We start from the raw sequence: 26796 nt of genomic DNA, 5'->3' as shown, positions 1-26796 counted from the left end.
TCCCATAGTTCTGGTCATTGTGGTAAGGGTTTTGTATCTATTCTTTCATGTAATCTTTATAGCAACTCTCTTAGGTAGGTACTATTTGTTATTGTCTTCACTGTATGGATGAAGAAACTGAGGCTTGAAGAGGTTAAGAAATGTACCTGGGTCTGACACCAGTCCCTTTGCTTGTCACCATGACACTTACCTGCCTTGTGGACAGGTCATCAGAAAGGCACTTAGGGCACCCGAACAATCTGCCCCCAGAGTTACCTAGTGAGTAGAATGCCAAGGCTTGTCTGGACCAAAAGCCAATAAGAGAAATGACCATGGGATACAGGGCCCAGCAGTTGTCATAAGTCTGATTGAGGCACAGTCCATTGTATTAGTTGGGGTCCCTTATGTAATACATACCTCTGAGAGTTTAGTACAGGGAAAAAATTGTCTCTTCCAAATCACTGACCTGATTCTTCCAATCAGACTGTAGCAATAGCTAATTCTTATATAGAATTCACCACGTGACAGGCCTGTTATAAGAACAGAATATGCCTTGGCTCATTTAATCCTCCCAATGACCCTAAGAGAGGGGTATTATTATCATATCATCCCCATTTTTCAGATGAAAAACAGAAGCACAGAGAAGTTAAATAACTGCCTAAGTAAGTGGTAGAGTTGGGCTTCAAAACAACCAGTCTGGCTCTGGGGTTTGTGCGCCTAATCACATGTTTACTACTTCCCATATAATTTGTAACTCATCCTGTTTCCCTCTTTGCTTTGACTGCCAGGAAACTCAGAGCCATGGTTTTTGCTCTGTCACAGTTGCTGTCCTTAGAAAACTTGACCTAGCATTTCTGCTATTATTAGTCAATTTTTCACCTTTCTTCCCTCCTTCTCCACTGTCCTTTGGTCGAGGCTTTCATTACTCCTTGATCCTTGCTCTTTAATTATCCATCAAATAGGCTTGGAGCTGCAATGCAAAACCCTTTTTGGAATAGACAAGACATAATGCATCAGTGAGATGAACAGACTATTTCTGCCCAGCTGAGCCAGGTGGACACACTCAGTGCTAGATGGATGTCTTTTGAGCAACTTTTCTGTGACCAACATCATGCTTTGTGAAGTGGAGGACATAACAATGAACCCAAGTTGGTCCCAGTGTTGGTTAAGTTATGCTAACTGCTGTAATAGAGGAATCCTGAGACCTCGATGCCTAAACACTAAATAGAAGTTGGTTCAATGTGGGTACCATTCAGTCAAGTGACTTGGGTGAAACCCAGGCTGACCAAGGCTCTGCTGTATTCAACATGTGGTTTCCCAGGTTCACGTGGTGTTGGCATCCAGCTGGCAGATGGGAGAGAAATGAGAGAGAGTTGAGAAAGCATACATAGTTCTTAACTTGGATTTGGCCTGGACACGGCACACATTGTCTCTGCCCATATCCCATTGTCACATACTTAGTTGCAAGAGGTGCTGGAAAATGTAGTCTGGGCTGGCTGCTTTGCTCTGAAACAACTCTACACATGAAAGGGGAACATTTCTGGTAAATAGCTGGCATTGTTCCAGTTCACAAGGACTTAAAATTATTGAACCTTATAAAATGGCTAAGGATACCATGCGGTGTGTATTATGCCCAAGAGGAGGGAAATGTTCTTCCTCTGTTTACAAGGAACCACGAGCAAAATGAAGTATTTATATTTCAGACCAAACATATTTGTCCAACAGGGGAATGGATTATGATGCGAGAGGGAGAGTTCCTCATGACAGGAAGTATTGAAGCAGAGGCTGAATTTTCACTTGGCTGAAGGCTCTAGAAGGAGTCAAGCTAGATGCTTCCTACTAGTCCTTCTCACTTTGAGCTTCTGTGCTAGGCTCCAGAGTCATCTCCGAGTGCCTATGTTGTGTCAAGTTCCAAGTGGGGTTTGGGGGATCCAAAGACAAAGGAGACAGGGTTCTGATTCTCAGGTTACTCACTGTAATGCGTTGAAATAGGACATCTGGGACGCAGGATAGTGGAATGGCCTGAGCTCTGGAAACAGGAGATTGGCATTTAATTCCTAGCTGTGAGACATCGGAGAAGCCACTTGGCTTCTCTGGTTCTCAGTCTCCTCATTTATAAAATAGGGACAATAATTATCTTCATAGGTTCTGAGGACTCAATGATACAAATACATTTAGAGCATTTGTAGCACAGCACCTGGTAGGTAGTGAACACATTATTTTATTTACAGTAATGTTTTTATGAAGGCCTTGAGTAAGTCACTTCATTTTTTCAAGCCTCAGTTTTCTCATCCGTAGGATGGAATTAACTTCCATCACGGGGCTGGAATCTTCCTATGTTGTAGGGTCTGGGGTCTGCCTTTTCATCTCTCAGCTTCCCGAAGCGGTAAGCGGGTCGCATCACACCCAGTGGATAAGTACGAGAAGATTACGGACCGCAATCGGCACCGTCCCTTACAGAGGAGGAACCTGAGCGAACCAGGACGCGATTTCCTGGCGGCGCTCCCAGGAAGGACGTTTGTGTTGGGTCCCATCCCCCGGCCGGTCCTGCTCAGGAAACGTGGAGAGAAAGCCAGGAACCAGGCCTGCCGGGCCCCGCGGCCCCTCCGCGCCTCCCCCCTCCGCTGCCCCCGACTGCAGGAAGCCGGCCGGCGGGAACGCCCTGCCCGGCGGGTGGGAACGGCCCCGCCGGCTTCCCAGGCCCGCGGGGGCGCGGCGCTGTCACTGCGGCAAGCGCGCCGCCTCCCGCGCCGCCCGCACTCCCGCTGCAGTCGGCCCTTTAGCATTGCAGGAAAGTGCTGCAGCCCCGGTCCCTCCCGGGCGCCGGAGCGGAGAGGCTGGGTCCCGCAGGCGCCTACGCCCCACCGGGCCCGGAGCCCACGGCGCGGGGGCTTGGACTGGGGAGGTAGAGGTGTCCGTCCGACCCTTTCTTTTGGGAGGTGAGACGCTGAGGCCGGAGGGTTTGTAGGTGAGTGGCCCAAGGTCATGGCTAGTAAACAGCAGGGCCAGAATTCGACCCGTGGTCTGTTTGACTCTAGAGTTTGTGCCTTGAGTCTGTGGTCCTGGTCCAGGTTCTTGAGGGGCTTCAGTTTCTTGTGGAGGCCCAAGAACAGGAGGCCTGATTCTGGGGGTTACTGCTGGCCTCCTAGAGGTCTGTGAACGCCTTGATTTTGTGTACAGCATCTTGTGTGTTGCATTTTTCCTCAGTTTCAGAGGTGTCAGTGACCCACAAAAGGTCTTACCATAGCTTTCCAAGGCCCACGGGTTCCCCTGTGGGGACACCAGCTTTGTCCAGGCCTGAGCCTCCTCTGCAATCTATGTGGCATCTTAACGTCTCTGCAGGGGAAGGACTTGGGGTCTCTACAGGATCCCAGGCTCTTTCGCCTGGATCTTGAGAATCTTTTTTATAGAATCCTGGGGTCTGTCTCTGAATTTGAGGTCCCCATGGGGCCCTGGTATCTCTTTTTGAGGTTCTGAGAATCTCACTGTAAAGTCCTATGGTCCCCATGGTGTGAGTTCTAAACCTGGGCCTCAGGATGCCTATGGACCCTGAAATTTCAGGCAAGACTTTGTGGGTCTGTCTGTATACATGTATACATGGGAGATGTTTCATGGATTTCACCAGATTCTCAAAGGGGGCCCTGATCCCCCAATCTGGGAAAAACACTGCTTTTGAGCATCCCGTGTTAGACAGACCTTGCTCCCTTTCACCAATAAGAGGCAGGGAAGAAGAGGAGGGAGGAGATAAAAGGCAGTGTTGTCTAGCAGAAGAATATGGGTGCGGAGTCAGGTGTTCCGGGTTAAAATCCCAGCTTTTCCACTCAACAGCTGTGTGACATTGAACAAATTTCTTAACATCTCTAAGCCTCAAGGCCACCTCCTCTAGGAAGCCTTCCCTATGTCCTGGATTCACTTAGGTCCCCACAACATGTCCCCCAAGCTCTCATTGCACCTGGGCTGATACTTCATGAGATTTTTTTTAAAATTTATTTTTGGCTGTGTTGGGTCTTCGTTGCTGCGCACGGGCCTTCTCTACTTGCGGTGAGTGGGGGCTACTCTTCGTTGCGGTGTGCAGACTTCTCATTGCGGTGGCTTCTCTTGTTGCGGAGCACGGGCTCTAGGCGCCAGGCTTCAGTAGTTGTGGCACGTGGGCTCAGCAGTTGTGGTTCGCGGGCTCCAGAGCACAGGCTCAGTAGCTGTTGCTCCATGGCATGTGGGATCATCCTGGACCAGGGATTGAACCCGTGTCCCCTGCATTGGCAAGCGGATTCTTAACCACTGCGCCACCAGGGAAGTCCCACTTTGTGAGATTTAATGCAGTTAATTAATGAAGTAATTAACTGTGCTTAATATTTTCTTGTCTCTCCACCCCACCAGTCTTAAGGTCTAAGAAGGCAGGGACCTTTGCTGTCTTACACATGTTAGGCTCTCAGCCATTTGTTATGAAATAAATAAAAGAGTGAAGGAATGGAGGGACTGCCAGACACTGCACTAGGGGCAGAAAGGAATTAGAAATGAATAAGCATTGTTCTACTCCTCAAGGAGGTCCCAGGCTAGTGGGGGGTATAATATGAGTTTGTGGAAGGAAGACTGTCCCAAATGTGTTAATGGGGGGTAAACATTAATGGGGATAAACACTAATGGGGAAAGCACCGAGGTCCAGAGATGAGTGAGAATCAGTCTCAGAAGAGCTGATATAATGACTTGCCTTTGAATTATGTGTTATAACTTACAAAGTGCTTAACTTACGTAAAATATGCAGGTATGTCCTTACTCCACAGAGATGGGGAAACTGCTGCTGGGAAGAGTTCAGTGACTTGCCCAAGGCCACCCAGCAATCATGGCTGCCTAAGTGCACAGCACACTCACTTTGGAATTTAGCCCTCGCCCTTTAGGAATTGAGTTTTGACGTTGTGAAGGTCTTGGTTTAGATCTCAATAGATGTGAGACTTTGGGCAGTTTACTTTACCTCCTTGAGCCTTGTTTTTCTAATCTGCAAGATAGGAGACCTTCAATAACCTATATGATGCTTGGTTTATAGTAAAGGATCCATAAGTGTTTGTTGAATGAATGAATGAAATACATGTGTTGGTGGGTGGTCTGAAATGTGAGAGGACTTAAAATCATGCCATTTGGGGGGGTGGTAGGAGAAACTGAGGGTGATTCTATCCCTTCCCACTCTTACTTTCTATGATTCCTGTGAGACTTAAGCATTGGCTTCAACCACATTGTTCTAATTTATTGTTTGGAAACCAACAAAAGTGAACCAGCACGGGCTTGGTTAGCTTTCTTATTATATACATCTTTACTGCCTTTTTTCTGATGACCAAGTAATACATCCTCCTTGTAAAAAAATTTAAATTGCAGAAAGATATAATGAGGAGAAATGAAAGTGCAGGCAGGTTTAGGCACTGTAGCCACAAGATGCTGTCAGGTTGTTACTCCTTGGGAGGTGGGGATGGGGCACAAGACAGGGAGCAAAAAAAGATTCTTCCTGTTGAAAGGTCTCTCCTACTGGCCTTGCTATGGTTCCTGGGAGTTCTGTTCAGAGTCTTGCCTCTGGCTATACCATTGAAAGTTCAAGTGCAGATAAGGGCTGGGGAGTCGGGAGAAGATGAGAATTGTCTGGGCTGGGGCTTTCCCTGGAATGTCATGGAGAATGAGATGGAACCTGTAGAATTTTCTATGGCGTATGAACAGTTGGTTCAGATGCCCATTGCTGATACACCTTGTAGCTCTGTCTTCATCCTCTTTCTCCCTCTTAGCATTCAATAGAGTCTTTTTGGAAAATTCCTGCTATACACACACACACAAAGAAATGCAAAACAAATAGAAAGGAAAAAAGGTGAAGGCATCGTATTTAGTTTTCTATATTCTCCATTTTGTAATGCATATACTAAGCATATAAGTTATAATTATGGGATCCTACTACTTCTGTAATTCTGCAACTTATTCTTACTCTTTTTTTTCTTAATTTAACAATACCCAGTAGACACCTTTTCCTGCCTATTCATGAAAATCTATTCCATTCCTTTCACCAAATGAGCTTCTTATGGTTGAGACTATTACCTCCAGTCCAGACGCCAGCACATGAGAGGCCTTACTGGGAGGCCATGTTGGAATAGTAACAGCAGCCACCATATCCTGGCATGAACTAGGTGCCAGGCTCTGAACTAAGCTCTTTCACATGTTATTTCATTTGATCCTCACAGCCCTTGAATGAAATAAATACTATTATTATTCCTATTTTTCAGATGAGAAACTGAGGTGCAGAGACTTGAAAGCCCAAGGTCACACAACTGGTAAGTAATGGAGCTGAGATTTGAATCCTGATCTGTCCTGTGCCAAAGCTTTTGCTCTGAATGAATGAATAAGTGGCTGATCGGTTCATGGGTCCCAGAGAGAAGGTTTTTTTGTTTTTTTTTCTATTTTTTTTTATTAGTTTCTGCTTTATAACAAAGTGAATCAGTCATACATATACATCTGTTCCCACATCCCCTCCCGAGAGAAGGTTCTGTCTTCAGAACCTCCCCTGTATGTCCCGGGTTCTCTCTTCCAAGTGTCTGCAATGCTTGGAATCAGCACATAGAGGGACTCAGTAAAGGCCCTTTCTTTGCCTGCAGCAATCCTGTGGCCATGCCTTCCTTTCATGGGAAGTTGAATTTTTGAATCTCTTATTCTAGAAATAAGCTGCGATTTGTTAGGGGCTCTTGAGGACCAGCCCAGGCAATTCAGAACAGCCATTTGCCTGTCCCCCCTCGCAGGAAATTAATCAGAACCCCAAAGCCCTTTCCCTCTTCCCACAGGCCAGCACTCTGGAAACACCCAGTGCCTTGCTGCAGTTCTGCTAGAAGACTGCGGAGTCGCCAAGGGCAGTTTAACACAGATCCATCTCTCTGTAAGGAAAACGAGAGGAGAGAGGTACAAGGGAGAACCGGGTCAGCTCTGCTGCAAAGGATGAGAACTCGAAGGCGTTCCCAGCCTGGAGGGGTGCTGAGTGACAGAGACACTCTGGGGTATCAGCTGTGACTCTGCAGAATCCACCTGGGGTCTAGAAACTGCAGTTTCTATTCCAATGGCAATGCTCTGCAGGGCCCCTTTCAGTGAGCCTCTTCCTCTCTCAGCACCTCAAAGTCTTCCACTATGAAATGATTAGGTGGATTATCACTAGGGATGCTATCTGGTGTTAGGAACTAGAAATAATATTGATGATAATAATAATAAGAATGAAGGCCTTCCCTGGTGGCTCAGTGGTTAAGTATCTGCCTGCCAATGTAGGGGACATGGGTTCGAGCCCTGGTCTGGGAAGTTCCCACATGCCGTGGAGCAACTAAGCCTGTGCGCCACAACTACTGAGCTTGCGCTCTAGAGCCCGTGAGCCACAAGTACTGAGCCCACATGCCACAACTACTGAAGCCCATGTGCCTAGAGCCCGTGCTCTGCGACAAGAGAAGCCATCGCAATGAGAAGACTGCACGCCGCAAGGAAGAGTAGCCCCCACTCGCCGCAACTAGAGGAAGCCCGCGCCCAGCAACGAAGACTCTACGCAGCCGAAAATAAATAAATAAATAAAATTAAAAAAAAAAGAATGAAAATAATGACAGGTACATCGTTTGTGGAAAACTGTGCCTGGTGCTTTCCACACAGTGTCTTATGTAATTTTAAACTGAACACCACAAGGACTGTATTAATATGCCCATTTTACAGATGAGGAGAATGAGGCTCAAAGAGAGCTAGTGCGGGCCAGAACACGGGTATATATAATCCCAGGGTTTTCTGGCATCAGAACCTGAGCTCCACAAACATGTGTGGGCTCTGACCTCAAGGAAGTGAGGAAGTGCTAAGAAACAAAGGGGAGGTCAGTTTGACACAAGTTAAAATGTGTTCATGCCCACATGAGAGTTAACACAATGCCATGGGTATTCAGAGCAGGGAGAGTCAGCTTCTGGCTGGGGGAAACTAGGAGGAGTTGTAAACTGAGAAGAGACAGCAAGGGAAGAGCATGAGCAATGCGCAGATGTGGGAAAGCAGTGGGTGTGCTAGGGGAAGTTTGGATAAACTTTGTGTGTGTGTGTGTATGTGTGTGTGTGTGTAAAGGTAGGAAGAGATCACACCAGGCCAGGCATTTGGCCTTTATTCCATAGGCAATAAGGAGCTTACACAAGAGATGTCTCAAGAGACCAGCTATGCTGCTGTAGTCAAAGAGGAAGCAGCCCTCAGTGCATCTGTGTGCGGGCTTGTGAATGCAACCCTGTGTCAGTATGTGGGAGGGCATCTGAGGGGAGAGTGTCTAGAGCTGTGTTCTGTACCATGCTGGATCTAGGTCTGGGGCTCTCTTCAAAGGCCCCCCTCTCCCTTCTCTGGGCTCTAGGTACCTTGCACATGGTAGGTCCACAGGAAAATGTCATAGAATTATTGGTGGGCCCTTTGAAATCATCTGGTCATTGCCCCTTCCCATTTTAAAGAAGGCAAAAGGAGGGAACATAGATGGCAAAGGACTTGTCTAGGATCACACATGGAATTAATAGCAGAGCTGGGGACTGGAACCCATGCCTCCTGAGTTCAAGCTGAGTTCCTTTTCCACACTTTGCTGAGTAATAGAAATAGTATTTTTTGAGAGATTACTCCATACTAGACCTTGGGCTAAATACCTTTACATGGATAATCTCATTTAATCCCACAATCCCCTGAGAGTGCCCCTTTTGAAAGCAGGACGTCTTGTCTTCCATTTCGATTTTCCACCGCGCGTAGCACAGGACCTGGGCACCTAGCTAGACAGGCGATAAAAACTTGGAAAAGTCCAAGTACCGGGAAGGGGGAGAAGACAAAGGGGGCGGGACCGTCTATAAGCTCCGCCCCCACAAAGACCCCGCCTTCCAGGACGCTGACGTCACCTTCTGGCTCCGCCCCTCATTGTCAGTCTTGGGAGCCGGAGGAGGCGCCGGCCGCCGGGAGCCGAGCGCCGGACCCCTTGGCGGGCGGGAGCGCGGGCCGTAGCCGCCGAGGTGAGGAGTCTGCGGGGAGGTGGCGGGAGCGCGGCGCGGGAGGCCGGGCGGGCGGGCGGAGAGAGGAGGGCGCCCGGAGGAGGCGGCCTGCCCCGCCAAGGGGTCGGGGCACCCAGGGGTGACCGGGCAGAACCGGCGGGCGCACCCCAGCGAGGGCTGGGGGGTTGTGGAGTTGAGGTGGGGGTAGAGTTTGAGCGGAATTTCGGAGAAGGAGCTCGGAAAGGGAGATCTTTGGAGAGAGACCTTGAGAATTCTTTTGGAGTTGGAGATTTTTCCTTTGAAGGGGGAGGGAAGGTTCTGAGAGACTTCTTGGTGGGAGCGAGAATCTGAGGAGAAATGTTTGGGGCCAAGAGCTGAGCGGAGGAGAGTTTTAGGGTCGAGTTTGGGAGTTGGGGGTGGGGAGGCTCGCGGGGCCCGGTGGGGGCGGGGAGCGGTGCGGCCGGGCGGGGGGCCGGGACCGCCGGGGAGGGGGCTGCGCGGGGCCCGTGGGCACCCGGGGAGGAAGGAAGTGATCTTACAGGAAGAGCCCGGGAGCTCCCGAGGAGGAGGAGGAGGAGAGGTGGAGAAGGAGGAGGAGGAGGAGGGAGGTTTGGGAGCGCTCAGGCTGGCGTGCGGGCCGGGCTGCGGGGCCCGGCGGCGGGGACGCGGGATGGGCGAGGAGGGGGTCCCGCCGCGGCTGCCGCAGCTGTCCAACCGCAGCGCCAGCCCGCGTCCCGGCCGATGCTGGTCTCGCAGCCAGACCGCTGGGCCGGGAAGGAATTCGAGGCATTCGCTTTGTTTAAGTTGCCAGTAGACAGTCCTTAGGACTAATTAATGGTGGAATCTGCTGGGGGACGCGGGCTAGCCGGGCCGGGGCCGCCCCCGCCCGCAGCCGTGGTGAACTTTCCGCAGCGCGAGCGGCCCGCCTCCCTGCGCGCCCCCACCCCTGCCCGGGCGGGGAAAGAGCCATGGCTTCCCGGAGCGCTGGAATGAAGTGCGGTTTCTGGGGCCGGTGGCCTCGGGCTGCGAGGGCTGCTGAAGGGAACCCGGCGTCCCGGAGCGGCCGGGCTGGGGGTTCGGGGCCCGCTGTAGAGCTCCCTGGGGTGCCTGCGGTTTCTGTAATAACCTTGGAGGAGGCTCTGCGAGCCGAGAAAGACCATTTGCTTTGGAGCATCTGTTTCTTCGTCGCGTCAGCCCCTTTCCTAACACTGCAGAGCTTGTTGTGGCTTGTTTCGGAAATGCCGAGACCAGTGCTCACACTTGAGGGTGGGAGAGGGGAAGAGAATAGGCAGCCCCCACTTACAAAAAAAAAAAAAAAAAAGAGAAAATCCCTGCAGTGTGATCTCCATGAAGCCCGAGAGACTGCAGATTCTCTGTCGCACCTTCATTGACTTGGATGACCTTGGGAAAGGAATTGTGCTTCTAGTGTTTAATCTGTCCATTAAGGAGAAAATACTCTCTGGACCTGCCTGCCTTTTGGGGGTATTTTGAGAGGTGGGGTTTGTTCAGGGCGTTTTACGGACTGCTGCAGTTCTGGCCTAAGGAGTTGGACTGGTGTCAGAGCCGGGGGAATTCAGATCACCTATTAAGATTTTACTACCTAAGATTAGGGAGGGAGGTGTTTGGATTTTAGGGGGATGTTTCCCTTCGGAGAATCTGTACGGTGTGTTCCAGACGGCTTTCTGTTACTTTGCGTGCAGCTTTGGCGGCATTCATGTGGTTAAATTGAATAACCCCCATAGAAAAAAATTCTTTTCTTGTTAGAAATAATTATTTTGCTCAGAATTCCCCTTGGGGCAGATGAAGGTTTTGCTCAATTTACTCAGAAGAATTTTCCAGGTTTCTAAAATTAAATCACTTCTAAACATAGTAACTGAAGTTTGAAAAACTGGAAACGGTGGGATGGGAAGGGAGTTGATCTAGAGTATGAACAAGAAGCAAATACAGGTTCATTGTTGTCCTGTGATTACTAATAGAGATTGTGAATTAGCCTTGATTAATAGATATTTTCTTACTCTTAAATAATTTAAGACCAAGAAAGGGAACTAATATCGTTGAGTTGCCTACTCTGTGCCCAGTAATTGTGCTGCGTGGTATAGATCTCATATAGTCTTCACAACAATGCTGTGAGGTGGTAGTTGGCCTCCCTGTTTCACAGATGAGCAAACTGAGGGTGACTTTCCTAAGTGTATGCATACAACTAGTAAGAAGTGGAGCTGGAATTCAAACCGAAGTCTGTTTCTAAGGTCCACTCTGCATATTGGGTTGGGAGCCAGGAGGCCTAGTTTCCAGGCCTTTGACTCAGCCACTGGGTCACTATGGTCGCTAAAATGAGTCAATTAAGTCTGTTCCCCAATAATATTACCTTTTCTTCCAGCAATGTTATCAGTAAGCTTTTGAGATATTCTAATTTTTTTGATAGAAAGACAAACATATAAGGCTGTGGTAGAGGTATGTTCTATATGCTTAGGTGCTTATTTTTTTTCTTATGATGGAAGCGTTTGTATTACAATAAAGAGCATAGATTTCATTTATGTAATGGAAGATGATGGATAGCTAATGGTCCTTCTGCTGTAGAGGGCATCATTAAGGAGACATTCATAATCAGAAATGGAATCATTTTTCATGGAACATGGCTTTTTGGGACAGTGTTAGTTTATGAGTAGAGCACACACATTTCATACAGGTAGGACCCAAGTAGTCAAGCTGAAAGATTTGGTATAAACTTTGATGCACATAATAGATGCTCAGTAAATATTGCTGGATGAATGAATGCATGCATTGTCTTTTAAAAAATCAGCTTTATTGAGGTATAATTTACATACGATAAGATTCACCAACCTGAAGTGTACAGTTAAATGAGTTTTGACAAATGCATACAGTTGTGTGATCACCACAACTGCCCTCATTTGTTTAAACTGTGTGTTATCTCCTGGGTGTTGGTTAGCAGAGTGATCGTTGGGAATGTTGTGAAGTTTCTATGTTCAGAATCAATACTGGTGAGATCAGAGTGAATACTAGAGAGTCACTGTGCCAACTTTGTAGGAAACAGGGAAACCTTAGGTATCTAATGGTGAGGTGCATGAGAAGAGTAAGAGAGGTAGAGCTGAGGACACTTGTCAGATCAGCAGAAAGATAAATTCGTGAGGGACCGGGTTTTCATTACTTTTTAGGATAGGGGAAACACTGTGGGGAAAATAAAAATTACCCGAAGATTTATTAACAACTTGAATTTCTATTTTTGTTTCTTTTTTGAAATAGTAGCTCTTGAAATATAAAACTTAACATCTTTGGGGCTTCCCTGGTGGTGCAGTGGTTGAGAGTCCACCTGCCGATGCAGGGGACATGGGTTTGTGCCCCGGTCCGGGAAGATCCCACATGCCGCGGAGCAGCTAGGCCCGTGAGCCATGGCCGCTGAGCCTGCGCTCCGCAACGGGAGAGGCCACAACAGTGAGAGGCCCGCGTACCGCAAAAAAAACAAAAAAACAAAAAAACCCCATCTTTGGCTATACTTAAGAAGTGCTTTACACAATATGGTTGTTCAAATAATTCTTAAGGGTGGGGATGCTATAAAATGATTAAAGGCCTTGTCCTTCCACCTATGACAGAATATCCTTAGTGTTAACCTCTAACTTGTTTTAGCTAATATTCCACAAAGGGAGTACATTAGGTAGGAGTTGTGTCTGCTGGGAAAACATAGATTATTTTTTCCTTCTCATAATTTCTGAAGTCACTGAACCTGTCCCAATCTGCTTCAGCTCAAGTCCCTGTCTTAGAAAATGCTTGAAACTGCTGTATCTGACCTGCTAGAAGAAGCCCCAGTTTTATCTTTGACTCCTCGTTTTTCTTTTTTCTTTTTCTTTATTTTTTGGCCGTGCCACGCGGCATGCAGGATCTTAGTTCCCCGATCAGGGACCAAAACCTGTGCCCCCTGCAATAGAAGCTCAGAGTCTTAACCACTGGACTGCCAGGGAAGTCCCTTTCTCGTTTTTCTTTATTCATTCTATTTCTATATGTTGACTCTTACATAATCGCCTTCTCCCACCTATGAATCTTGAGAACGGAAACCCATCAACCATAGGCCCTCCATATACCATTAGGAAATGATAATTAAATTAAAATACCAGTCTACCAGTTCAACATTTTGGGTGGTGATAGAGAGAAAATAACAACTATGAGGTAGTCATTATCCTCTTTATACATGAGGGAGCTGGGCTCAGAGCGGTTACTGTCGGAGCTGTGAGGGGCAGACCATTGGTTTCAGCTCAGATGTGATTGATGCTCAAGTTTAGGATCTTTCTGTTTCATTACACTGCTGTATTGGAGTTGGGGTGGCAAGGGAAGAGCTTGAAAATACCACATTAAAATATAAGCTAAAAGATAACGAGCATGGCTCACCTTTTTAGGCATTGCTGTTTTCATCTATTCCTTTTTTAATTTCTAGAGATACCTTCTCACATTCAAAGGAATTTATAGCTCATCCTTTATTATGTAACTCCCTTTCTAGACCCAGCATTTATTCTTTATAAATATGGTACTTTGTATTCACTGGCTGCTTGACTTATTTTATGAAAAACCTCCTCCTGTTTTATACGGATCTGAAAGCCTCCACCAGGTTACTATGTCAATCACGTCCTTCGATATTGGCATGTGCTCCTCCGTTCCCATTTTATCTGGACAGAGTAATATGTTTAAAACATGTTACTAAAAACTTGCAAAAAATTTATTACAACTTTTAATTGAAGTATATAATATTTATATGTAGAAAAGTACACATAAGTGTACAACTTGATGATTTTTTTCACAAACTGAAGATATGCATGTGACCAGCACCCAGATCAAGAAACAGCATTGCCAGGACCTAGAAGCCCCTGTTGAGTTCCCTTCGGGTTCTTGCTGCCTTTCCACCCACCCAGGGTAATCACCATCCTGACTTCTAACATCATAGATCCGTTTTTGTACTTTTGTAAAAATGTTTTACAAACATTTTTACAAAAGTACAAAACATTGTAAAAACAATGTTTTTACAAACAGTTTTTGTACTTTTGTAAAAATGGAATCATACAGTATATACTGTTGAGTCTGGCTCCTTTTATTCAACAGTATGTGAGTATGCAGAAACTTTTAATGGTTTTCTTTGGGGCTTGGAATAAAATTAAAACTCTATCTTGGCCTATAATGCCTTGTATAACCTGACCCCTATGTACCAACGTCATCTTATGTTAGTTTCAAGGTCCATTATGCTTCAGTCACCCAGCTGCTTATTTATTTTTAAACACAAGTTCTTTCCTACCTCAGGGCCTTTGTACATGTGGCTCTCTCTTTCTTGAATACTCTCTCCCCTGCTCTTTGGCTTCCTCCTTCAAGCTTCAGCTTATGATTCAGAGATACTTTCCCTCATCACTTTAAAAAAAAAAAAATGAGTGCTGTTATTCAAGTCATCTTGGGAAGCAAGATGGGTCTTCGTTGCTGAGCGTAGGCTTTCTCTAGTTGCTACTCTTTGTTGTGGTGCGTGGGCTTCTCATTGCGGTGGCTTCTCTTGTTGTGGAGCACAGGCTCTAGGCACGCAGGCTTCAGTAGTTGTGGCGCACAGGCTTAGTTGCTCTAGCGGCATGTGGGATCTTCCTGGACTGGGGCACGAACCCGTGTCCCCTGCATTGGCAGGCGGATTCTTAACCACTGCACCACTGGGGAAATCCCTTTCCCTCATCATTTTATCTAGCTAATCCTTTCCTGTTATTCCCTATTACTGGCATCTGTTAACTCCCTTTATAACACCTATTACAATTATAATGATATATCTGCTTGCCTGATTATTATCTGTCTTCCCAACTAGACTTCATGGGAACAGGGAACTCATCTGCTTTGTTCACCAGTGTATACCTAGTACCTAACACAGTGAGTGACATGTGGTAGGTATTTAATAAATATTTAATGACCACATTCCCAATTCAGCACCTTTATTTCCATTTTCTTCTGTCCTTTTCTTCTCTTATGCTGTTTAATTATTTCATTTTTTCCATCCTTCAAGACTCAGCTCAATTTCCCATCTTTGAAGTCTGTCCTGACTTTGCAATAGTAAGTCTCTCTTCTCTAAAATTTTGTGACTCTCTTCTCTAAAATTTTGTGACATTTATTGCCGATACTCCTCATGTTCTTGGTTAAGTCACACTAGCATGTATCTTATGTCCTTAGTTGGGACAGAAGCTTCTCACTTTCTCAAAAGTCTTGCGGCTTGTTACGCTAGTACCCCTCATGTTCTTGATTAACTTTATTAGCTTGTATCTTAATTACCTAATTCTATCAGAAGCTTTTTGATTAGAAGCTAAGTTTGTCTTAGCTGGTACCCCCCTCAGTTCCTTTCACTGAGCTTTGCACATAGTAGGCCCTCGGTACAGTTTTAGATGATTGATCATAATGATGCTTATGTATAAGTAATAATTTAATTTCTCAGGCTTATTAACATTTTAATTAGAATTCTGCTTAGTGTTTTCTCTAATCAAAAGGCTGAGAGTGCCCCAAGTGCTTCAGGTGCTTAGGGTGTGAAAGTGCAGGAGTCTAGTCCTGCTGCAGATACTTCTCTGGAATCTGTCACTGGAAAAGAACTATGCACAGTTTCTTCTTGGAATGACGCTTAATCAGATGTTTGTCTAATGCTCTCAGATTGGAGCTATTAACTGAAATGAGATACTAGGTACTACCTCATTTGAATTACTCTGTTGAGTAACATTTTATTTTGATATCAACAATGAAAAATTTAAGCCAGTTAAATCTGCTTCAAGCTACCTTCTCTGATTTGCCAATAAGCTCTCTCAGTAGTTATTTTTTCTCTTTTATTAATGGTAGAAGAATGTATGTACTAATTTTGTATGTACTTTGAGGCAATTTAAGTGCAAATTTGAATTAGTAGTAACTGGGATGCTTTAACTTAATATACATGTAACACAATTGAGTGATAAATGTAAACCCATTTTTTAAGAGATGCCTGTGTACTTTAAGTTTCTTTTTTTTGGCCATGTGGATTGTGGGATCTTAGTTCCCTGACCAGGGATCACACCCGTGTCCCCTGCATTGGAAGGCAGATTCTTTACCACTGGACCACCAGGGAAGTTCCATGACTGCTTTTTAAAAACAAATATTAGAAGTTTACAAAATGAGTAGTTATATATTTATTTTAGTGAGATTTCCAAACTGAAATATTTGGTATACTTCTTTTGAACTTGTCTGTAGAGTGTATTTCATGTTCTTAATCCTGATAAGTGTTCATTTGGGGGGAGTTATATTTAACTTTGGGAGGTAAGTCTGGTGAATGAAGTGAGTGATCAACGTTGTTTTTGGTCATAAATGAGATGTAATTCTAAAAGGTGGAGACTAGGATTTTTTTGTGTATGAGACTTGTCTTTGAGACTCTTACAAATGGAGTTTCAAAAAGGTTTTGAGCCTTGGTGGCATTGTTGAAAGCGAGTCTTGCTTCCCAAGATGACTTGAATAACAGCACTCATTTTGAACCTCTATAAATAAAAATAATTGCTTGACTATAACTTGCTTAACTTGTATTATGATTGAATTGAAATTCTCTCTAATAAAGCATTATCTTGTATTAATATCAACATGGTTTTATTTGGAGCCTTTTAAAAATTAGTCCTTTTTTTTTGTCTAAAAAAGAAAGTTTTTAAAAAGGGGGAGAAAGGAACATTTTTAGTTTGCTGAGAGGCACATCTGTATGGGAACAGATTTGAAGTTAATTACAGTTAAAAGGTATTTTCCTTTCCCACTTACCAAGGCATTATTTGTATAGGTTTTCTGCAGAGGCTAAAGAGTTTAGATAGAAAAATAACAGTATTTTCCTGTTTCTAAGTGTAAAATCTCTGCTTTTATCCAGTTTCAAGCATTTAACTGGAAAAGTTAAATGCCGAACAAGGTAGTGGAAGTAATTTTTTGGCTCTTTAAATCCTGAAACAGCTTTATCATAAATGTGCTGTCTTTCTAATTACCTGGGGTCATTTATCTGGTTTAGGCCATCTGAGTGATTTATAGCTAATATCAGTGAATAAACAGCTCATTTAAGTCTTATATCAGTTCTTGAAAATCTTTCTAAGGATCCTTTCTTATTGAGGACTAATAATAAAACCTAACATTTATTGACTATGTGCCAGCCACTGTACTTAAGTGCTTTTCATGTCTTTATTTAATCTTTCTCTTAACAACCTTTTGGGGTAGATACTGTTAATTATCCCCATCTAACAGGTGAAAAATCCTTAAGATTTGCCCACAGTCAACACAATTGGTGCATGCCAAGATAGGACTTGACTCTGAGCTTGTTCTTGAAAATTACATTGCTCAAACCAGAACACAAAATGATTTTGTGAACTGTGTGCATTTAAGGTCATTATTCCTTGAGTAAATGAGGTCAACATTGGCTTATGTTTCTTAGGATAGAAAGAATACCATTTTTAGGTCGTGATAAACTTAAAGATATAGTAAATGTCTTTAAAATGGAATACTGTTACAGAATACACAGAAGCTGGTTGAGCATAGAAGATATTACAAATGTAGTTACGCTGTTTGTGTAACAAAGCAATGGTCCCTGGTAGGTTTATATCAGGAATACCAGTTTTAATGCTTTTTGCAACAGCTATACCAGAGTGTAATATGAGATAGTCTTAATATAATTTGATAAAATTATAAACTTCCCGGGCTTCCCTGGTGGCGCAGTGGTTGGGAGTCCGCCTGCCGATGCAAGGGACGCGGGTTCGTGCCCCAGTCCGGGAGGATCCCACATGCCGAGGAGCGGCTGGGCCCTTGAGCCATGGCTGCTGGGCCTGCGCGTCCGGAGCCTGTTCTCCGCAGCGGGAGAGGCCACAACGGTGAGAGAGGCCCGCATACCGCAAAAAAAAAAAAAAAAAAAAAATTATAAACTTCCTAACATAAGCTAAATTTTTTTTGGTAGGAACCTTGAGGACTGGTGATTATGTTAGACTTTTGTTTTAAGACTAGATCCCAAGACAGTTTGAAAGAGACTAGCAGGATCTTAAAAGTAGCATGATGGAAAACTAGGTGGATGGGTAGTGAGGCAGTTAATGGAACAGGGAGAAATAATAAGGTAACTGAGGGATAAAATTTCAGATCATAAAGAGAGGCAAGAGGAGTGGGATTTGAGCAGAAATATTAGAAGGTAGTGGTTGTTCACTAAATAGGTACAATCCACAGGGATGCAGAGAATCTTTAGGGAAGAGGAGTGGAGAGGAGACAAACACAGGTTTTAGTTACATTTTTGGTCAGTTTCACATCAAATTTAAAAGCCAGGAATTTCGGGACTTCCCTGGTGGCCCCAGTGGTTAAGAATCCGCCTGCTAATGTAGGGGACACAGGTTTGATCCCTGGTCGGGGAAGATCCCACATGCCACGGGGCGACTAAGCCCATGCACCACAATTACTGAGCCTGCACTCTAGAGCCTGCAAACCACAACTACTGAGCCCACGTGCTGCAACTACTGAAGCCCGCTTGCCCTAGAGCCTGTGTGCTACAATTACTGAGCCCGGGCGCCTAGAGCTCGTGCTCTGCAACAAGAGAAGCCACTGCAATGAGAGAACCCTGCACACCGCAATGAAGAGTAAGCCCCTACTTGCTGCAACTAGAGAAAGCCTGCATGCAGCAACGAAGACCCAATGCAGCCAAAAATAAATAAAATTAAAAAAACCCCAAAAAACCCTGTAGGGCTTCCCCGGTGGCGCAGTGGTTAAGAATCCTCCTGCCAATGCAGGGGACACGGGTTCAATTCCTGGTCCGGGGAGATCTCACATGCCACAGAGCAACTAAGCCTGTGTGCCACAACTGCTGAGCTTGCTCTGTAGAGCCCGTGAGCCACAACTACTGAAGCCTGCGCACCTAGAGCCCGTGCTCCACAACAAGAGAAGCCACCACAATAAGAAGCCTGCACTGCAATGAAGAGTAGCACCCACTCGCCGCAGCTAGAGAAAGCCCGAGCGTAGCAACGAAGACCCAACGCAGCCAAAAATAAATAAATAAAACAAAATTATTAAGGAAAAAAACCCTCTAAAAAAAAAAGCAGGAGGGCTTCCCTGGTGGTGCAGTGGTTGAGAATCTGCCTGCTAATGCAGGGGACACGGGTTCGAGCCCTGGTCTGGGAGGATCCCACATGCCACAGAGCAACTGGGCCCTAGAGCCACAACTACTGAGCCTGCGCGTCTGGAGCCTGTGCTCCGCAACGGGAGGGGCCGTGATGGTGAGAGGCCCGCGCACCGCAGTGAAGAGTGGCCCCTGCTTGCCGCAACTGGAGAAAGCCCTCGCACAGAAACGAAGACCCAACACAGCACAAATAAATAAATAAATTAATAAATACCTACCCCCCAGCATCTTCTTAAAAAAAAAAAAGCAGGAATTTTGTTTATTTTATTCAGTTTACAGTACTTGTTATATATTTGATCCAGGCCTAATTAATGTGGAGAAAAGAAAAAGGCAAAAGAAGTACAGTATATAGTCCTTGTTCTTAAAGAATGTAAAATTCTGAATGGGGAGACAGTACCTAGTTTTTAAAATAGTTCCATAACAGTCTTGGGCCATATATAAATGCCAAAATGGGGGATGTAGACTTGTGGTTCCAGAGCTTGGGTTTCATAAAACCAGTCATATTTCAAAAGAGGTTTTTGTTTTCCAAGTAAGGACATGAAAACGAAAAACAATCTTTTTATCTAATACCACCATTTTGTAAAAGATGGAACATTTTATTTATTTTTATTTTTAATTTTTTTAAATTGGGGTATATTTGTTTCACAATGTTGTGTTAGTTTCTACTGTACAGCAAAGTGGAGTTCCCTGTGCTATCAGCAGGTTCTCAAGAGTTATCTATTTTATACATATTAATTAGTGTATATATGTCAATCCTAATCTCCCAGTTCATCCCACCCACCCCCCTTTCCCCCCTTGGTGTCCATACGTTTGTTCTCTACGTCTTTGTCTCTATTTCTGCCTTGCAACAGGTTCATGTGTACCATTTTTCTAGATTCCACATGTATGTGTTAATATACGATGCTTGTTTTTCTCTTTCTGACTTACTTCGCTCTGTATGACAGTCTCTAGGTCCATCCATGTCTCTACAAATGACCCAGTTTCATTCCTTTTTATGGCTGAGTAATATTCCATTGTTTATGTGTACCACATCTTCTTTATCCATTCGTCTTTTGATGGACACTTAGGTTGCTTCCGTGACCTGGCTATTGTAAATAGTGCTGCAATTAACATTGGGGTGCATGTGTCTTTTTGAATTATGGTTTTCTCAGGGTATATGCCCAGCAGTGGGATTGCTGGGTCATATGGTAATTCTATTTTTAGTTTTTTAAGGAACCTCCATACTGTTCTCCATAGTGGCTCTATCAATTTACATTCCCACCAACAGTGCAAGAGGGTTAAAGATGGAGCATTTTAAAACAGAGAAATGAAAGGGCATCATCTCAGATGAAAGGAGTTTTTTATACTGAATAATTCAGCCTTATGAAAAGTTTACTTAAGTTTTTTTTGTGTGTGTGTGTGAAAATGCCGTTGAATCTATGGTACAATGGTGACTGCTCTAGGAGGTCTGTTGTTAATGCTGCTAATTTATGTCAAAATGACAGGTCATAGTTTACTGAGATTAGTCTGGGCTGAAGTGACCTGTGAGGGCTTCATGGAGGCAGTTAGACTAGAGTTTACAGTGATGGTTGGATAGGATTTGAATAGGTGGAAAGGAAGGGGATAGTTTTCCAGGCCCGGGCAGAGCAAGAGAAAATATACTGAGATTGGAACAAACTTGTATTATTGATTGGACCTGAGAATACTTGTCTGATCCTATAATAGAGTTTAGATTATGGACTAGGAGGAGATAAGATCAGTGAGGTAATGCTCAGTCAGATTTTGAACAGTCTTGAAAGTTATACAGAGGAATTTGGACTTGATCTTGCCAACATTTGGGAATCATTGAAGGATTATAAATAGGGACATGACTTGATAAACTTGGAACTTGTAGAGTGATTAATCAGGAGATATTATGTAGATTATTAGAAAGGAGGCCAGTTAAGAATTGTTGTAGAGGGGGCTTCCTTGGTGGCGCAGTGGTTAAGAATCCTCCTGCCAATGCAGTGGACATGAGTTCGAGCCCTGGTCCGGGAAGATCCTACATGCCGCGGAGCAGCTAAGCCCGTGCGCCACAACTACAGAGCCTGTGCTCTAGAGCCTGCGTGCTGCAACTACTGAAGCCTGCGTGCCTAGAGCCTGTGCTCTGCAACAAGAGAAGCCACCGACCGCAATGAGAAGCCTGCACACCACAATGAAGCATAGCCCCTGCTCACTGCAACTACCGAAAGCCCACATGTAGCAATGAAAGACCCAATGCAGCCAAAAAAAAAAAAAAAAAAAGAATTGTAGAAATTCAGGTGGGAACACTATTGAGACCTGAATTTAGGGAGTAAAAAAAAAAAAAAAGAGAGGGATATGTTGGAGAGAAGATTTAAAGAAGGAAGAGATAGGACTTAATGATTATGTAGAAAAGGAATGAAATGATAACTAAGATTATAGGATTGGTAAAACTGAGGAGCATTTGTGGTATTAGTTAACTGAAGTTGGGAAAAGGAGAAGGACATAGGCTTTTGCCTTGAATTCTCTGCTAACTACTTTACATCCATGTGTTTTTACAATTCCATTTATTTGAGATATGTTGAGAGTCTCTAATATTGCCCTGGGATTGAATTGGAAGTTAAAAGATTTCCTCTATTTTGGAAGTAGTGCTTATTTGGAAAAAAAAAAAAAAGTATGTTTCAAACCACTAAGTTCTTAGTTATGGAAATTATACCCCAATAAAAAACATCATCATTAGTTAGATTATCAAGTGCAACAGAATTTTTGGAACGCTTTTTTTACTTTAGGTTTTTTAAAACAGAATTTGTCCTATGTAAATTAACAGCAGTGTAGCAATAAACTGGTTCACCTTGGATGGCTTAGTTTATAATGATATTAGTTAAAATAGCCTTCCAATTTCTGTTACTGCAGCATGTTTTAGTAGAATATATTACCTGCCATTTCTTTAGCATCTGCTCTGTATCAGATACCTGATGTCTGTTAACTCTTTAATCTTTACAACTACCTCACGAAATAGGTACTATTATTCCTACTTTATAGATGAGGAAACTGAAGCTCATAGGGGCTTAAGAAATATCCCTGGGGGACTGGTATAGAGTTAGGACTCGAGAGTACCGTGACACAAAACTTGTGTTCTTTATACTACTCTGTTTTTGGGTTAGACCTCGTAAGAATAGGAATGAAGTGTGGGTCAGTTGAAATAATTGATTAGGCAGTAATTCAAATCAGTGAAGTGCTACCCAGATTTAACTGGTGTTATCTATCCTTTTCCATCCTGTCTGTGTGGGTGGGGGTGGGGTAGAGTCAGCTTAAAAGACCAAATAGGATCTGTAGCCCTAGTTCTAGTCAATTACATTCACTTATGTTTTGGATAATGTCTCTCTTATCCTTTTGTAGAGCTCTCAACAAATCCTTATTAAAAACAAATGTTTGATTCAGAAAACAAAAAAAATCCCCAATTTTGACACAGTTCAGCAAATTGCTAATCTTGGCAAGTGAAATTAAAGGAAGTTTCAGGGTCCAGCTTCTGGGAAAGTGGGACTGAAGATCATTCTACTTGAAACTGTAGTTAGTACTGGAGACTCACTGTCAGTGATACTTAGCAATTTTTTGGTCTGTTCCTCTCTCTTCATTCCTCTATCATCTGCAGCCATAAAATTCTTTAGCTTACTCTTCATGTTTGCCATTGATAATTACTTCAAAGTTCTATTTTTACTATCTCCTCAACATTATAAATCTAAGCCCCATCCCTTTCCGCCTCATTCATGATGTTCCTTTACCAGCTGCTTCTACCGGGTCTGATAGAACCTGTGCACAAATGTGAGTCGAGTCCTAGGTTTTTAATCTTTTCTCCCAATATTTCCTCCATCTCTTAACCTATAACTGAAAACAACTCTTCTCTCTAATGAGTACTGTTATTCATGTTTTTGCTGGTTGAATACTCTTTGACTCCTTGGACAGCGGGAATCAATCAGTGTATCTTTTTTTTTTTTTGCGGTACGCGGGGCTCTCACTGTTGTGGCCTCTCGCTTTGCGGAGCACAGGCTCCGGACACGCAGGCTCAGCGGCCATGGCTCACGGGCCCAGCCGCTCCGCGGCATGTGGGATCTTCCCAGACCGGGGCACGAACCCGTGTCCCCTGCATCGGCAGGCGGACTCTCAACCACTGCGTCACCAGGGAAGCCCTAGCTTCATTCTTTATTGAGTCTTTCCTTTCAGATTATAAATACACTGAAGTCTTTTCCATCCTAAAACAAAGAAATAAAATCCCTCTGCCTTTCTATGTCTTAGAGTTATTTCTATTTTTTTTCTTTCACTCTGAAACATCTCTAAAAAAAAGGGCATTTTGTATGCAGCTTTTTCTTTTATGCTCACTTGCTCACGCTTTAATACCTTTCCTGTCTTGTTTCTGTCCCTGACACTTTACTGTAAAGGCCCTTTCAGAAGATCCATTGTCCTTATATTCAGGCATTTTCATGCCTTCATCTCTTAATCCCTAATCTCTCTGCAATATTTAAGCTATTGATCATCTTCCTCCTTGAAGCTCTGTTCTTTGATTAGGAGTTAGAAATGTGTGTGTTTGGCTCCATCTAGCCTAGTAAGGCCATTTTGCCTGGAACTTGGCTTGTTGTTGGACTCTGGTGTTCATCTTGTAGCCTGTACTGACTAGCAGAGAAGGGGTGGAGCACATTGGCACTGTGCATTTTATAGGCTCTGTGCCCCTGTGGACTTCTAAGAAAATAATTGATTTGACTTGCCAGTCTTCCTTTTCTTTCTCTTTCTCTCTCCCTGATCCTTCTGTGGCTTGTGTGTAAAATGGATTCTAGTCTTGACTCTGGTTAAATACTTACAATACCTAAAACCAAACATGTCCTCTTTAGAGCAGACTTGTGGAAAGAGTGATATGAATTGAGTTCTTTGGTAAACTCATGTGAGATTTGAAATGCTCTAAAAAAGTTGGGAAAGTTTAATGAATATCAATTAGTGACCTTAATGAGAAAAATTTTATGTCTTCTCTCTTATTTCCTATGATTTGCGTGGAAAATTATTTCTGAAAAAACAGATCGGCTTCTATCACAGCAAAAATAACTAGACTGAGAATCTCAATATAATAGAATTCCTAAGCCCTACTTATTTTCAGGAGTATTTGCTATAATAACACTGCGCTGTGACGGTTGCCTGGAGTTTTTTAGGATTTTGACCTGAGTTTGCCAAGACAGTTTCAGAAGGTTGCAGAGATAGCTGGGAAGGCATAGCATGAGCAAATGTGGGTTAGCCTAATACAAATGCAGTAGAGCAGATTTTTGAAATGACATGATTTTTTGAGAAGGAAACAGTACTGAGTTATGCCACTTTTTTTGTTGTTTTGTCTTGTGCTGTGTTAAATGAATGTTGAAACCTTGCATCCTGAATTTTTTTTTAATCCTTAGAAGTTTTGAGTCATTCTCTGTCCTCTGATATTTGTCACATTGCCCTGTCAGGAAATGGAATTATTCAGCCTAGAGAGATGATAAAGAGCTTTGGACTGGGTCTGGAGGTTCTGGTTGAGTCTTTGTCATTACCTAGCTATACAAACTTGAGCAAGTTACTTTACAGTTTGGACTTCTGATTTGTCAAATGAGAAGGTGGAGTAATTAATTTCTAAGAAGACACTACCATTTTAATTTGAGGGGTTTTGCAATGTGTCATTTGACATGTAAGAAATACAATGTAGCTTGTATTCTTTGTGGTAGGTATTGTTGCTGTTTTACACATGAGGACACTGAGGCACAGTTAAGTAACTTGTCTGTGCTCCTATTAAAAGTGACATATTGTCTGTGACTCCAGCTCTTCTGTCCCACATAAGTGTATCTGTTACATGTTAATCTCAGAATGCATACAAATGATGGTATATGGTGGTGGGAACAAAGGAGAATTCAAATATTTGTTGAATGTTTGACTAGGTTATTTATTGTGTTGTTTCCTTAAGCCATGTGCTATTAATATCCTAACATAATTTTCATTACACATTACATTAGTATAGAAGTATATACTCACAATTATTAACCAATATGCCTGGGTTTGAATTTCAGCTCTACCATATGATATTTGTGTAAACTTGGAAAGAAACTCTACCTCTTTGTACCTCAGTTTACTCATCTGAAAAATGAGGTTAATTGTATCTGCCTCATGGCGTTGTGAGAAATAAAGGAGTTCACGCGAAGGATTTAGACTGACACGAGGTAAACATATAATCAGTGCTAGCTATTGTTATTATATTATGCTTTTAACTTTTCCAAGTACTTTAAATAACATTTCCTTCAAGTAACATTCCTATGAGGAAAGTAAGGTCTGGAGTTAGCATATTTAGTCCCATTTTACAAAGAAGAAATCCATGAAGAAACTTGTGTAAGGATACCAGAACAAAATTAAGTGCAATAAAATTTAAAAGATTATCTAACCCCAATCTGAAAGAGAAAAAAAAAATGGTTTGGGATGAGTGTCATAATAGTCCCCTCTTTTACAGAAGGAGGACAAACCTGAGGTGTTTGGAATGAGAAGGAAAATCATACCCCCCTACTCTTTTCTTCTGGTCCTTGATTCTCTTTCTGCTGTTAGAAGGGAGCTGGGGAGGATGTTGCTGCGTCATTCCTGTGTCCTAGTCTAGCCATCTAGCAAGCTGAGAAACAGCATTTGAAGGGTATCGGATTTGCTGCAAACTGAGAAAAGAGCTTACCTTTTCTATGTTGGAAAACAGGGTAAAATGAGTGGGAGACGTGAGTTACCAGTGTGAGCTGTTGCTGTCATGTGAGTAGTTTTCATGGATTTAACTCTTGAACTGCTTCAACTTAATACCACATCCCACTCTTTTGTCCTGTGTCAGTTTCCTGCACTTGTTTAGATCTAAGTGCTTCTGTGTGTGTGTGTGTATGTGTGTGTGTGTTTTCTTCCCTTGCCCAGCTTGTTATCTCTTAGCTTTCAGCACCTGATTTTGCTGCAGTATGTACTGCATGATCTCTGCATTGCTGTAACCAGATCGTGGTCAGACTTGCCCTTTCCATCTTTTTGATGAAAAGATTTCTTTGCATCTCTCCCTCAGGGGTCTGCTGTAGTGTGCTGTACATTTGGAGGCTCTTCCCTACCCCTTGGAAAAATCTGAAGACAAAAGAATTTTTGAGAAGTCACCTTGTTTGGGGGTGTCTCTTGGCTAGGATTTCTCCTGTTAGCCTTCCCTTAGGTCTAATACATAGAAACAGTGTCTTCAGCAGATGTATATTGTGCCTGTTCGTGTAAGAGACCACTATTCCTAGTCACAGGAAGTGCAGAGTATAAACATTGAAGGATATTGAATTAGACTGAATAATGATTAGGGAGAGATGAAGCAATATGTCTAGTAGTAGAAAACTTTAGGATCAGGCAGACCTGGGCTTAATTCCCAGTTCTGCCTTTTATTGCCAGTGTGATCCTGGGCAAATTGCTTAAATTCCCCGAATCTCAGTCTTCCCATCTACAGAATAGACGTACTAATAATACCTGGTTCTTAGGGTTGTTTTAAGGATTAATTGAGAGAATGAATTTGTGACACTGAACAGAATGCATAGGTATAGTCCTGTGAGCTGTTACTAACCTTTCTGAAGTTGAGTTCCTTGTTAAAATTGGTGTTAGTACTTAGCTCAGGTATGTTGTAAAGATTAAATGAGGATAGAAAGGTAGATATCTGGC

At 43.5% G+C, this 26796-nt stretch overlaps 1 protein-coding gene and 1 long non-coding RNA gene across 3 annotated transcripts in view; both read left to right on the top strand.

The window, feature by feature from the left end:
• The first annotated feature begins 2664 nt into the window (after positions 1-2664).
• On the top strand, positions 2665-7522 carry LOC132478020 (uncharacterized). The gene is made up of 3 exons (XR_009530359.1): positions 2665-2947; positions 6234-6281; positions 6786-7522. It is a non-coding gene; the product is annotated as an uncharacterized LOC132478020 (long non-coding RNA).
• A 1379-nt stretch (positions 7523-8901) lies between these two features.
• Positions 8902-26796, top strand: part of LUZP1 (leucine zipper protein 1) — an 85505-nt gene continuing 67610 nt past the window's right edge. The window contains exon 1 of one of the 2 annotated variants that reach the window (XM_060089129.1): positions 8902-8984. The gene's annotated coding sequence lies outside the window, so the exon portion shown is untranslated. The remainder of the gene's footprint in view (positions 8985-26796) is intronic. The other variant, XM_060089128.1, reaches the window with a different exon arrangement.

Source organism: Mesoplodon densirostris, chromosome 2 (assembly GCF_025265405.1).
Source record: "Mesoplodon densirostris isolate mMesDen1 chromosome 2, mMesDen1 primary haplotype, whole genome shotgun sequence".
Taxonomy (NCBI): domain Eukaryota; kingdom Metazoa; phylum Chordata; class Mammalia; order Artiodactyla; family Ziphiidae; genus Mesoplodon; species Mesoplodon densirostris.
Note: the sequence above shows the minus strand (reverse complement) of the source record. Positions and strands in the feature narration are given on the sequence as shown.